The sequence below is a fragment of the Nylanderia fulva genome, unplaced genomic scaffold (assembly GCF_048542155.1).
Source record: "Nylanderia fulva isolate GAGA-0341 unplaced genomic scaffold, ASM4854215v1 Scaffold142, whole genome shotgun sequence".
In the NCBI taxonomy this organism is placed as follows: domain Eukaryota; kingdom Metazoa; phylum Arthropoda; class Insecta; order Hymenoptera; family Formicidae; genus Nylanderia; species Nylanderia fulva.
Window position 1 is genome coordinate 274,152 of NW_028189644.1, and position 11,961 is coordinate 286,112.

The 11,961-nt window shown below is 37.2% G+C and overlaps 2 pseudogenes; one reads left to right on the forward strand and one right to left on the reverse strand.

Annotated features, from left to right (window-relative positions):
• On the reverse strand, nucleotides 1-5,347 carry LOC114938089 (uncharacterized; annotated as a pseudogene).
• Nucleotides 5,348-6,265: 918 nt separating this feature from the next.
• LOC146724237 (uncharacterized) lies at nucleotides 6,266-7,332 on the forward strand (annotated as a pseudogene).
• Nucleotides 7,333-11,961: the final 4,629 nt, after the last annotated feature.

An 11,961-nucleotide genomic window follows, 5' to 3' on the forward strand; every position in this document is an offset into this window, starting at 1 on the left:
TTACAGAGTCGCGATATTTCCCGTACGTCCACCAAAAAATGCGTCGCAAGGATCGAGCGGTGCTGTTTTCACCATCGGATGACTCTCGAGAAATTCGCGCATCTCACGATTATCCCGCATTTCTCGATCAAAGCTACACTCCCACTTTTCAGTCAGCGTGTACCCATACTGCCGAAGTCGCCACGAGATTGCGAGAGTTCGCTCGTATCGCGAGTCAATCGTATCTCTACGTTCCTCAGCCGACGAAAGCGATCTATTGCGATTTATCGGAAAGCACGACGTACATCCGTGCCAAAAGTAACCGTGGAATTGCAACACGTGACGCGACGTTACTCCCGTTTCTGATGTTTCTTCATAATAACCATCGACGAGTGTGCCATCGATCGTACGGTATTCGCGCGCACGTCCTGCGTGGTTTATAAGATGACCGAGCTCGCGCTCCTTCCATACCAACCACTGTAGAGCTTTGCGCAAATGTATGTTCGCTTTTCTGTATCCGCCCGCTGGAATGACGCCTATCGTATTCGGCTGTAAAAAGTTTTTCCGAAAAATTGTCATACACGTTGAAGCAATAGTTGTACATTCCTCGAACGGACATACATTTCCGCGAGCTATAAAAATTTTTCTAAACACCATGCACGCTCGTCGAAGTATATCAACATCGGTACGGCAATATTGTACTATCTCGCGTTGAAAATCAAACACGGTGTGTTTTAATCGCATGTCCGTATGCCACGCGAGAAAGCATTCGCGCTTTTTCGATTTCATGGTTTTGGGAGAGTAATAATGCGCGTCGGGTAATGGCCCGAAATACATTTGATTTTCGATAGTATTGAATAAATGCGGAAAAATGCCTTTACCCGATGTATCCTTCAGCCCGAAAGCTTTTCGGCAAATCGGATAATCGCAATTGGCATGTAATTCACGCTATCGATAAACTTTGTATGTCCAACTGTTAATACGACGATTTTTGTTCCGTTCAAAATCACTTTCGGCACGAGATTGACACGATTTTCTACGATATATTTCAAAATAAATTGAGCGTCGAACGCTTTCGCATTGTGGGCTATGCAAATTATCTGTTTGAAATATTTCGTCCTTCGCGTAGCAAAATCGACAAAATATTTCACCGGATCATTACGAAATACAAACTCTCGCATCCCGCACCAGCGACAACGCACAAAGATATCATTGTTTTGCGCGCACGCTTCGCAAATTTGATGCGCGACGCAAAGTGTCGAGATGTGTCTTTTTACGGACGTCATACCTTTGAGCGTCTCGTCCTGCCGTGTTTCAAAATCATAATACGAATGCTACGCGTCCTTTTCTATCTGTCAATGCCAATTTGCTTGTTTTTTTGTTATCAATTATGCTTTCTTTCTCCTCGACGGATACACCTACCGTCGCTTCTACCTCTGGAGGATATGTCGACGACAACGGCTCGGTAGATGAATTAACGTCGTTGCGAAGAGGTCTCATATAACACAAATGATTTCGAGGTTGCTCCGAATGGCATAATCTGCAGTAAGAAACGCCGCATTCGTGCTTCGCTTTCGCTTTAACTATACATCCACATTCATTGCAAAATCGTATGACGCTACAAACACTCGCGAGCGATTTACCGTCATAAGATTTTTCCCTACAATGACGCTCAAAACACGAAGCACCGAAAAACGTCCGATTGCATGTATCACATTTTACTATTCACGCGTCGTCGGAGTGTTCGCACGGCGGCGCGGTAAAACATCGCGGACATTTATTCGAGCACCGGTGACCGCCACCTCTATTGTTCCGGAAGCGTACATTACACGTTACACAAAAATTACGAGAACCCGCAGCGGCTTTTAAATTTAATATAGGGTTAAAATGACGCGAATTCTCATAATACATAATATTTAGTCGATGAGAGGATTCACGCCCAAGAGAAGCGAGTATCGCTGTTCCGTCATAGTACGGTTTCGTACCGTGACCGAAAGTAATAAAATTATATACAACGATAGCGACATTGTCCGCGGCAAGATATCGCTGGAAACGCTCAATTTCATGAATCTCGCAACCCTCTTCGAGAATTATTACTCCGGCTTTTCTAGTTAATTCCAACGCCTATTCGCGTTGTAACTTCGATTGCGGATGTCTTACTCTATTTCATTTCTCGTGCAATTCCCCCGTACGTATATTACCGCGTTCGCAATAAGTTTGCGCTACTACGAGGAAGCGCGGAAAACACAAGTTGTCGAAATTATGTATTTCGACTATTGAGCGTTTCGCGATATTTTTATGCGTTAATGCAACGCGGCCGCAATCTGAAGAAACAGCGATGTTGAAAATGCGTATGTTAAACTGCTCCGCGATATCAAGTCCTCTCGCGCTCTGTGCTACCGCGGTCACGAGGCCCCAAATATCCTCGTGAGTCAAATCGCGCACCGAACGAAAAGATAATCCCGCGGAACCGTGCGATAAATTCAGCGAATCAAATGATAAACCTACGTAATTTCCTGGTTCACTTGAATTTATTGCATACGCGTTAATTTCGCGAAACGCATTTTCCAAAGACCAATAAATATCCCCGCCTTCAGGTAACTGTCGTATCGCGAATCTCGCTTTTCTCTCGACTATCCCAAATCTTCTAAACTGCCGCGCGTTTTCTCTAATTAAATTTATATAATTAAAACGATCATCGACCTGTCGATGTTGATGATGTTGCTGTTGTTGCTGTTGTCAATGCTCTTCCCCCCCCCTCCCACCTTCTCTTCACTCTCCTCCGTCTCCAGGGAAATATCGTTGCGATTTTCTGTAGTGTTGCTCCCTCCACCGTCTCCGCCTCTTTGTACTAAAAAAAAAAAGAAAATTGTAAAATTGAATATAAATTATATAAATTATATAAAGTACTGTTATATTGCTTTTATTTTTATGCTCAAATTTAATCTTTTACACAACTATTGACATTATTATTTGGCGAGATAACTCACTTTTTGACAATATCCGGTCTCGAGTAACGCTTCCGTACTCTCGAAGCTAATATTCCGGAGAATAATTAATTTGTAAGCGACGAATTGCTAAAAATTTAAATTTATTTATTAAATTCAAACATAAAAATTTTGGAAAAAGTAAAATAATTTGTAATAAATTTGATAAAAGGCTGTTAAGAGCAGTAAATATAAAAATTCAAATTATGTTAGACAGAAAGTCATATATAAAAATAATATTTCTTAATATAATGTTTACTAATAAATTACAATAAAAGGTGACAAAAAAGAATTAAACATAAGTACTTTTTAAATACAAATATAAAGCAAACGTTTCGGTCAATATTTTGACCATTATCAACGCTGATTAAATTCTGAATTTAACAAATAATAAACGATGTCATAACGGTAATATATAAATCAAGTATAGTAAAAAACGTCATAAAATATGTAACGCATTAAAATACAATAATGATTAACAATTATTATCGTAAGGGAAAAAGAGAACATGATGTAAAAATGCAGAAAAGCGATATTCCTTCAACATAGTAATAATGTGATGGTTAAAAATCTTAAATTGTGTTTCTACTCCGGTTATTAGACCCGATAGACACATAATGATTTGAATCCTATAATATTATTAGATATTTATTGATTTATTTAAGCTTAATAGGTTGTACGAAAATTAAGAAGTTTGTAGACTTACATATGATTAGATTGCACCGTAAAAGCAATAGTGTAGGAGGAACATCGATTCTTGAGGTCCGCACACTTATAATGTCACAGACAAAATGATCGAAAGGTGAAAAATAAGCGGAGTTAACTTATTATATTTGTGTATCTATTTTCAGAGTTTCGGTAGTTTGTCAATACTGTCTATATATGTGTCAGGTAAACATTCTGTGTCCGTTTGCAAGTTGAAACTATTTGTTTGTCTTTTAATGTAAATCATCTCGGAGATTGATCTTTTTCCGAGGATACTTTCTTTATCAAGAATTTTTACTTCATTCCATTTAAATTTGTGGTTGAAATCGAGCCTATGGTTAGTTATAACAGATTTATTTATTGTATTTTTATTAATGTCAAGTTTATGTTCCAAAATCCTAGTACTTAATTTACGTCCCGTTTGGCCCACATATGATGCATTACAGTCAGCACATTCAATTCTATAAACAATATTGGTATTGGAAAAAATTGAAACTTTATCTTTATGCACTTTAATGTGTTTGTTTAACTTATTTAAACTGAAGTAAGAGAGTTTTGTATTAAGATTCTTTGTGATATTTTTAAATTGTTCAGATATGGTTGGTAGATATGGAATGGTCTTCCTGCTCCTCAAGCGCCTCCTCTTCTTCCTGCTCCTCAAGCGCTTCCTCTTCTTCCTTCTCCGGTTCCTCTTCCCGCTCTATTAATATTATTATAACATTAGAAATTTTGTTATAAAAATAATACATATATATTTTACAAGTTTTATATTACTTTGTATATTCAAAGTCGGTTGTTTTGTAAATCTATATTTTTTAAATATCACCTTATCTGGTGTAAATATTAAGCTATCCGCTGGGCTTACGACGATGATAGAATCGTATATAGAATCGTCGTCGTTGGCATCGTCGTTAGCTTCGGGAATAACGATGTTAGCATCATCGTCGTCGTCGTCGTCTGAAATAATATATTTATACATTAAGTTTCTTACTATATTTTTTATATTTCTTTTTAAAATATTTTATTATTTCTCTAAAATGTTAACTTACCCGCTATATCGACAACAATTGGAACCGGATTTTCCGCCGGCAGTATTCAGGCTCTCTCCCTTAAATATTTAATTTTTAACAGTAACTGTTATATATATATATATATTTTTTTTTTACAAATAATTATATATTTTACGCGCATATAAACTTACGTGAGGGTCTTGCCTCGGACTCTTCTGCCGCTCGCCTCTTTTGAGAGGGACGAATTATTGCAAGATTTACTGGAGAGTTCGCTACGGATTATTAATAACGATTTAAGCTTATAATTCAATCACCGGCACGTTAAAAGTATATAAAGTAATTACCTCTTATTTCCATTCTTCGTTGGTTCGCCAGCAGATAGGCGGCATATCCGCCAACATCCTCTTCTTTGTGCCGCAAATCTTTGCGAAACGATATAACTTCGGCGGCAATGTTCAATAATTCCTTATCACCTCCGAAATGCCCCAATCTGTACAGAACTCCGAGTAAGGAGTTTGAGATTGAATACGCGAATTTCTCGAAAATATAATAGTTATTATCCCGATCTTCTGTCAGGCGAGGCAGATACGTCTTCGGCTTTATCTCCCGCCATAAATTTGCTGCCAAATTTATGCACGTCGATATCAGCATTTTCCGAGCCGACATTTTCACTTGCACTTAACTCGCAACACGTGACAATAACACAAACGCGTACGTTCGAGGAACTGACAAGTATCTCGGACAATGTCGAACTTAAAATGCACATTTTTTTCTGTACTGCGGGAAATTTATACTTTACTCCCCGTCGAAAAATTCGACATTTTCCTCCGTTTAGATTTTGAAAGAGCGGGAGAATCGAAAAAAAATTTCAATTTTCTCGCTAGCAATTTCTTCGTTTTTCACGAAGGAGGGGGCGAGGAGTATTCTTAATCTAGTTTTCTCACCTATCGGATGATACTTTTCTTAAATTCTGAGTGTTTCTTAAAACTAAAATATTTCTTAATTTGTTACCTACCTTCGGAATGTGCTTTTTTCTTTACAAATAGGCGTGACAGAAAAAATTTTTGGTTATTTCATTGGCGAGCGTCGATTTCCTTTCTGGCAAATATTTCAGATGGTGTTATTAAGTTTTACAACTATTTTCTCAGTGCAGTTCGGAAAATCGTAAAATATAATTTATTTTTTATTTTACGAGATACAATAAATTACAAAAAATCAAAAGGATTGATTTTTTATCCCGTCATATATATTGGTGCATGTATTAAATCTCAGACCTTTTTTTGACGAAGTTTATTGATACTCCAATCTTTATCCTATTCAGGCGTTCTCGAACTCGTAAATCCCTTGCTATATTTTAAAAGGATAAAAAATATTTTCAAATCAAATCTTCCGAGCGTTTTCTTTTTGTTTAATACATGTTTGTTTAAACATAAGAATTCGATTTGACATGAAAAATTGATTTTTTGTTTATTCACTTACATACACAGATTTTTCTTTCGTTCTTTTCTCGCGTTACATGATCTCGTTTCTAGAAATTTCTAAATATTTCTAGAAATTTTTTATTTAACGCGTACAGGTCTGAACATGAAAAATCATAATTTTTCACGTAAAATACGTCTTCCCCACTTTTATTTTTTAAATTTTTGCGAGAGAGGGAGAACGGTAATATAAGCGAGTCGACAAGTCGTTCTTCCTCATTCATTCGAGTTCGAGTTTACAGAAATACAAGTTCAAGATACGAAGAAAGAATTTCTCGTAGTTTTGCCATTTTACCGGGTTGTCCTGACTATTCGTGAAATTTTACAAGTGAAAACAATGGTTACGCGCAAGGAAGTATTCGGCTTTGCGAAAAATCTGATCGCAATCGCGATATTCGCAAAATAACTAACAACGACGGCATCGATAACGCCAGAAGTCACGAACAACGTTACTTATTGTTATCGACGACGTACAGACTTAATTCTTCTCACACTGAGAAGATACATGTTGGATTGCAGTCAAAGAACAATGGCGGCTTCATGCCGATTGTTAAATTAACGGGCAATTACGCCGAAAGAATTTGTTTCGACCTCAACACGTGGCATCAGTTTCAAATCAATATGAAACATATGAATCTATATTTGAATGAGAATTTAAAGATTAAACCAGATCCTATTATTATCGAGAATATTTCGATCATCTTCACTACTGCTTACGGAGCGAGGGCTGTACTGGTGGCATACAAGAAAAACAAGGATCATGCAACGGAAGATAAAGCGGAAGAAGAAGAAGAATCTCAACCGCCGTTGAAAAAACAAGACTTACGCAGTTGCAATAGTGATGCAGAAAACTACTTTTCTCGGCTTGGAACATATTAGAAAATGCGTGGATGCACATTTGATGCAACTAGTTTCCATACTGTCGATACTGTTGATGCAACTGCGAGATATTTAATTAATGAAATATAATTAAAACTTCCCTTGTCTTACATTGATCGTGAAATTATAAAACTTACTATCAGAGGCAATTATCAGGAAATTAAACGTAATGTACAAACGCAAATAAATAACTTAACATTTTTAGATGTTTACTTTAACATTGTATTTGTAAAATTACTTACGCTTCGATTTAATGAAATTCTTCGTATTATTTTGCTAAAACGCAAATCTTAATTTTTTATTAAAAAAATATTACTAATAAATGAAATTGTTTTTATCTTAAGGGGATGCCGGAGTGTTGGCCAAACTCTATGGCATCTCTCTAGTAACTTTATACCGCGCACATGTGCACTAGCCAAAGATGGTTCCTATCTAGATATTAAGTAAGCTAAGTTCTTCCTCACCGAACACACTCTCTTTTGTCTGCCTTTAATACTGTGATACTGTCTGTTACCAAAGAAGAAATAAAGTATTTTTTATACATATAAAAAATATACTCATCACATACTTATCGATCCGAGACGCCTCAGCAGTGGTTTCCAAATAGTTATTATATATCTACCTGCATCCAAGACGCATGAGCAGAAATCTCTTTCCCGCTAAATATATATATATATACACGTGCACGAGCGCTACAACTCCGACGGGTTAGCGCCTTCATTTGAGTGGAACTAAAATTGTCGATAATTACCGAGAATTTTAATTCCGCTATTATCGATAATAATCCATATATGTCAAAAAGCCATTTTAGTGTGTTCAACATATTGAAATCAGACAACATAATATATTTTTACTGTTGAATCATCTCGCACACGCATCTAAGCGTGTCAATGACAATAAAACATACATATACAGTGGCGGATTTTGGTTTCTGCCGCCCCTAGGCTGAATCAAATTTGCCGCCCCTTAATGACAGTAGAGCAAGGGGAAATTTTTTTATTAATTAAATAAGAAATTGATAATAAAATAGGAAACGGGTATCTTATATATAAGATTCTCTGAATAATAATAAATAACACACTCCATTAATTTTAAAAAATCTTTTTTGGAATATAAAATAATCAGCTTAAATCTTAAACTTAACTTAAACTAATCTTTGGAAATCAGGAACTACATTAACAAAACAATTTTCTTGTTTAAAAAAAGAATATCAAAGTTTAAAAAAAATGTCGCCTCGCTTTTATTTTGGCAAACGAATAAATAACGTCATCAAAAGATATTCTTGACATTATTTCCGACTCAATTGACAGAATTGCCGATGCGTTTAATCTATCTTATGACATTGTAGATCGCATATAATTTTTTATTCGTCGTAAGCACGAAAATGAACGTTCACCCGTACAGTTTGAGGATGCTTTAGTTCTAAATATTCTTGCTGCAATATTCACATTCGGATACACATCGTATAAGTCATTTTTATACATCCATGTGCATATATCTTGCACTGACACGGATATATTTTCGGGCAAGAGTAATTGTTCACGCAAATGTATTATAAGAATTCTTCAACAATACTGACTTCAATATCATCTGGAAAGCTTTCACAGACGCGGATAGCATATTTTCTTATTTCTGCTGAACTCAACTCTCTTAATTTGATGAGCACAATGAATCTATCATATATAATTTCATACCCAGAACACCGTTTTTCTAATTCAATTCGTAAACTATCTAAAATTACGAGGAATGTTTCAATTCAAAAACGATCTCTGCTGCTGAACGTTTCATCAGCATCGCCATCTCGTGATTCGTCAAGTTGCAATTTTCTTTTCTTTATTCGGAATTTACATCTTTCATATTTCTGCTCATTTGACAATAATTTCGCTTTGTTCTCAAATTCATCAAAGTCGTTTCTAATCCTTTGGACGAAATTAATAAGAGACTTATACAATTCTAAAACAATGGAGATATCAATATCTATACTTTGTAGTTTCTTGCTTGATGCGTTTAATCTTGAAAGTAAAGTACTCCAAAATACAGCCATAAACGCGGTTTCCAATCGTTCTAAACGAATTCGCAATCCCTTTGCTTCACTTCTGCTTATATTTTTTTCTACTGCGTTATTTTCAATGAAGGATAAAGCTTCAATAATCTCCAACCAAGATTCATTCAAACTTCGGCAAGCGTCATCTCTAGCAGACCATCGTGTTGTTGACAGTCGCTTTAGTGTTAGTTTGGCTTTTATATATGATTGTAATATTTCCCACCGGTATGTGGATGCCGAGAAAAATTTAAAAAGTTCCTGGAGGACACCGAAAAAATTTGTTGCTTCAGTACAACAACTTGCGGCACAGTTTCCTACGAGATTTAAAGAGTGGGCAGCACATGGTACATACTCAGTTAAAGGATTTAGTTCTTTGATTTTCATCTGAAGTCCCGAATAAACACCAGACATATTAGCAGCATTATCATAAGATTGGCCTCTACAATTAGATATGTCAATTTCCAAATCAATAAGTATTTTACTGACGGTTTCTGCTAATTCCTGTGATTTATGTCCTGTATTTGGAAGAAACGTAATAAAACGTTCTACTGGTGAACCACATTCTTGAACATATCTTATAATAAAAGACAACTGATCGATATGTGATATATCGGGGGTAGAGTCTACTATCACAGAATAATATTTCGCTTTTTTAATTTCCGCAAGAATAGTCTTTTGTGTTTTCTTGGCCATTAGCTGAACTAATTCTTCATAAATCGTTGCAGATAAATAATTAGTGTGCCTACTACCTGGATTACCATACCTTTTAATATGTTCGGCCAAAAAAGGGTCAAATTGTGAGATCAATTCCAGTGCCATAAGAAAGTTTCCATTTTTGAGTGATCCAAACTTTTCTTCGTGACCTCTCAGTGGAAGTGCACGAGAAGAAAGTGACCTCACAACAGCTACTACTCTTTGTAACACTTTTCTCCAATAAGATATTTCTTCATCTAATTGCTTTATTAACGTTTTATCAACTTGTGCTATTTTGTTTCCTTTTATTTTTAATGTTTATGAAGTTAGCACCGCCATTTTGGAAAACAAAAAAAATCAAAGTTGTGTTAGATTGTGTTAGGCTTGTGCTATGTTGTGCCGCAAACCGCACTTCGATATCTCAAAAAAAGAAGCGAAAATTGAAAAAAATCGTTTTTAAGGCCCAACACCGCCATTTTGTCAGAATGAAAAAAAACACAATTGTGCTAGATTGTGCTAGACTTGTGCTAGTTTGTGCCGCAAACCAAAGTTCGATAACGCAATTAATTTATTAGAAAATGGCAATTTAAAAAATAGTCGCAGCACCGCCATTTTGAAAAACAAAAAAAATCAAAGTTGTGCTAGATTGTGCTAGGCTTGTGCTATGTTGTGCCGCAAACCGCATTTCGATATCTCAAAAAAAAAGAAGCGAAAATTAAAAAAAATTGTTTTTAAGATCCAACACCGATTCTATGTCCATAATTCGGCTTTTCAATTACCCGACGAAGACAGTATTGCATATCTGAGTTGTGCTAGCCTAGCACAAGTCAGCACAACTGTCTATTTCCTCAGCACAGCGATATTAAGGACACTTTACTCTTGAGTGCGACTCTTTGCGCTCGCATTCTATGTCCATAATTCGGCTTTTCGATTATCCGACGAAGATAATATGGCATATCTGAGTTGTGCTAGTCTAGCATAAGTCAGCACAATTGTCCATTTTCTCAGCACAGCGATATTAAGGGCACTTTACTCTTGAGCGCGACTCTTTGCGCCCGCATTCTATGCCCATAATTCGGCTTTTCGATTATCCGAAGAAGACAGTATTGCATATCTGAGTTGTGCTAACCTTTTTTTTTTTACGTCAGGAATGTGTTCAACACATACCCTCCACTTCGGGGGAGGCTTCGGGTTATGCGGGGATGGGAGAGGGCAGAAGGCCCAACTCCCGACCCGCTAAACCTGACGGTGGTTCTCCTGGCGCTACTCGGAGGCCCCGGGAATCGCTTTCGCATGCAGCCGGGGCCTCCGAAACGCCGTGACGCACCCCTTTCAGGTGCGTCCCCTCCGTTTGACGGGTTAAACCCGTCAGGCAGAGAGGAGTGGGGACCACCACCACTCCTCTCTCCTCCTTGGAGAGCCGCGTGCAATGAGTTCAAGGGCCCCCGCCCTTGATACTCTACGACTCTCCCGTCTCAGGTGTTGACGCTCCTTCCGCCCCCAAAGGGGGTTAGGATTCGGCGCCAACACCCGAGACTTCTCCCGGGAGACTCCCTCCATAAAGGAAGCCTCCCTCAGCGGGAGGGAGGGGACGCTTGATCCCGCCCTAGGGGCGTCCCCTCCGTTCCGCTTCTCCTGTTACATTTCTCCCCCGGGGATCAGGCGAGTTGTGCTAGCCTAGCACAAGTCAGCACAACTGTCCATTTCCTCAGCACAGCGATATTAAGGACACTTTACTCTTGAGCGCGACTCTTTGCGCCCGCATTCTATGTCCATAATTCGGCTTTTCGATTATCCGACGAAGATAATATGGCATATCTGACAAGGGACATGTCACAACTGTCCGGAACCGATTTGATTCTCCTTGAAATATGTTGTTAAATACACAAATCTAAAAGACACGTATTTTTTTATACGTGCGCAATTTGAGTTTTAAGGGGTGAAACACCCCTTTAAAGAATAACGGTATTTTTCTTTAGGATCAAATATCTGCTAAACTATAAGAGATATAAAGAAAAAACGTACAACAAATTTTAATGGCTTGAAGAGTACTTTAAAGTTATATGAACAAAAATTTTTTTTTTTTTTTTTTTTTTAAAAAAACCCTCACCACCTAATTTTTTTTTTCAAAATTAAAAATTTTGTTTACCTAATTTAAAGCTTATTTTTTTCCAAATTCAACCATG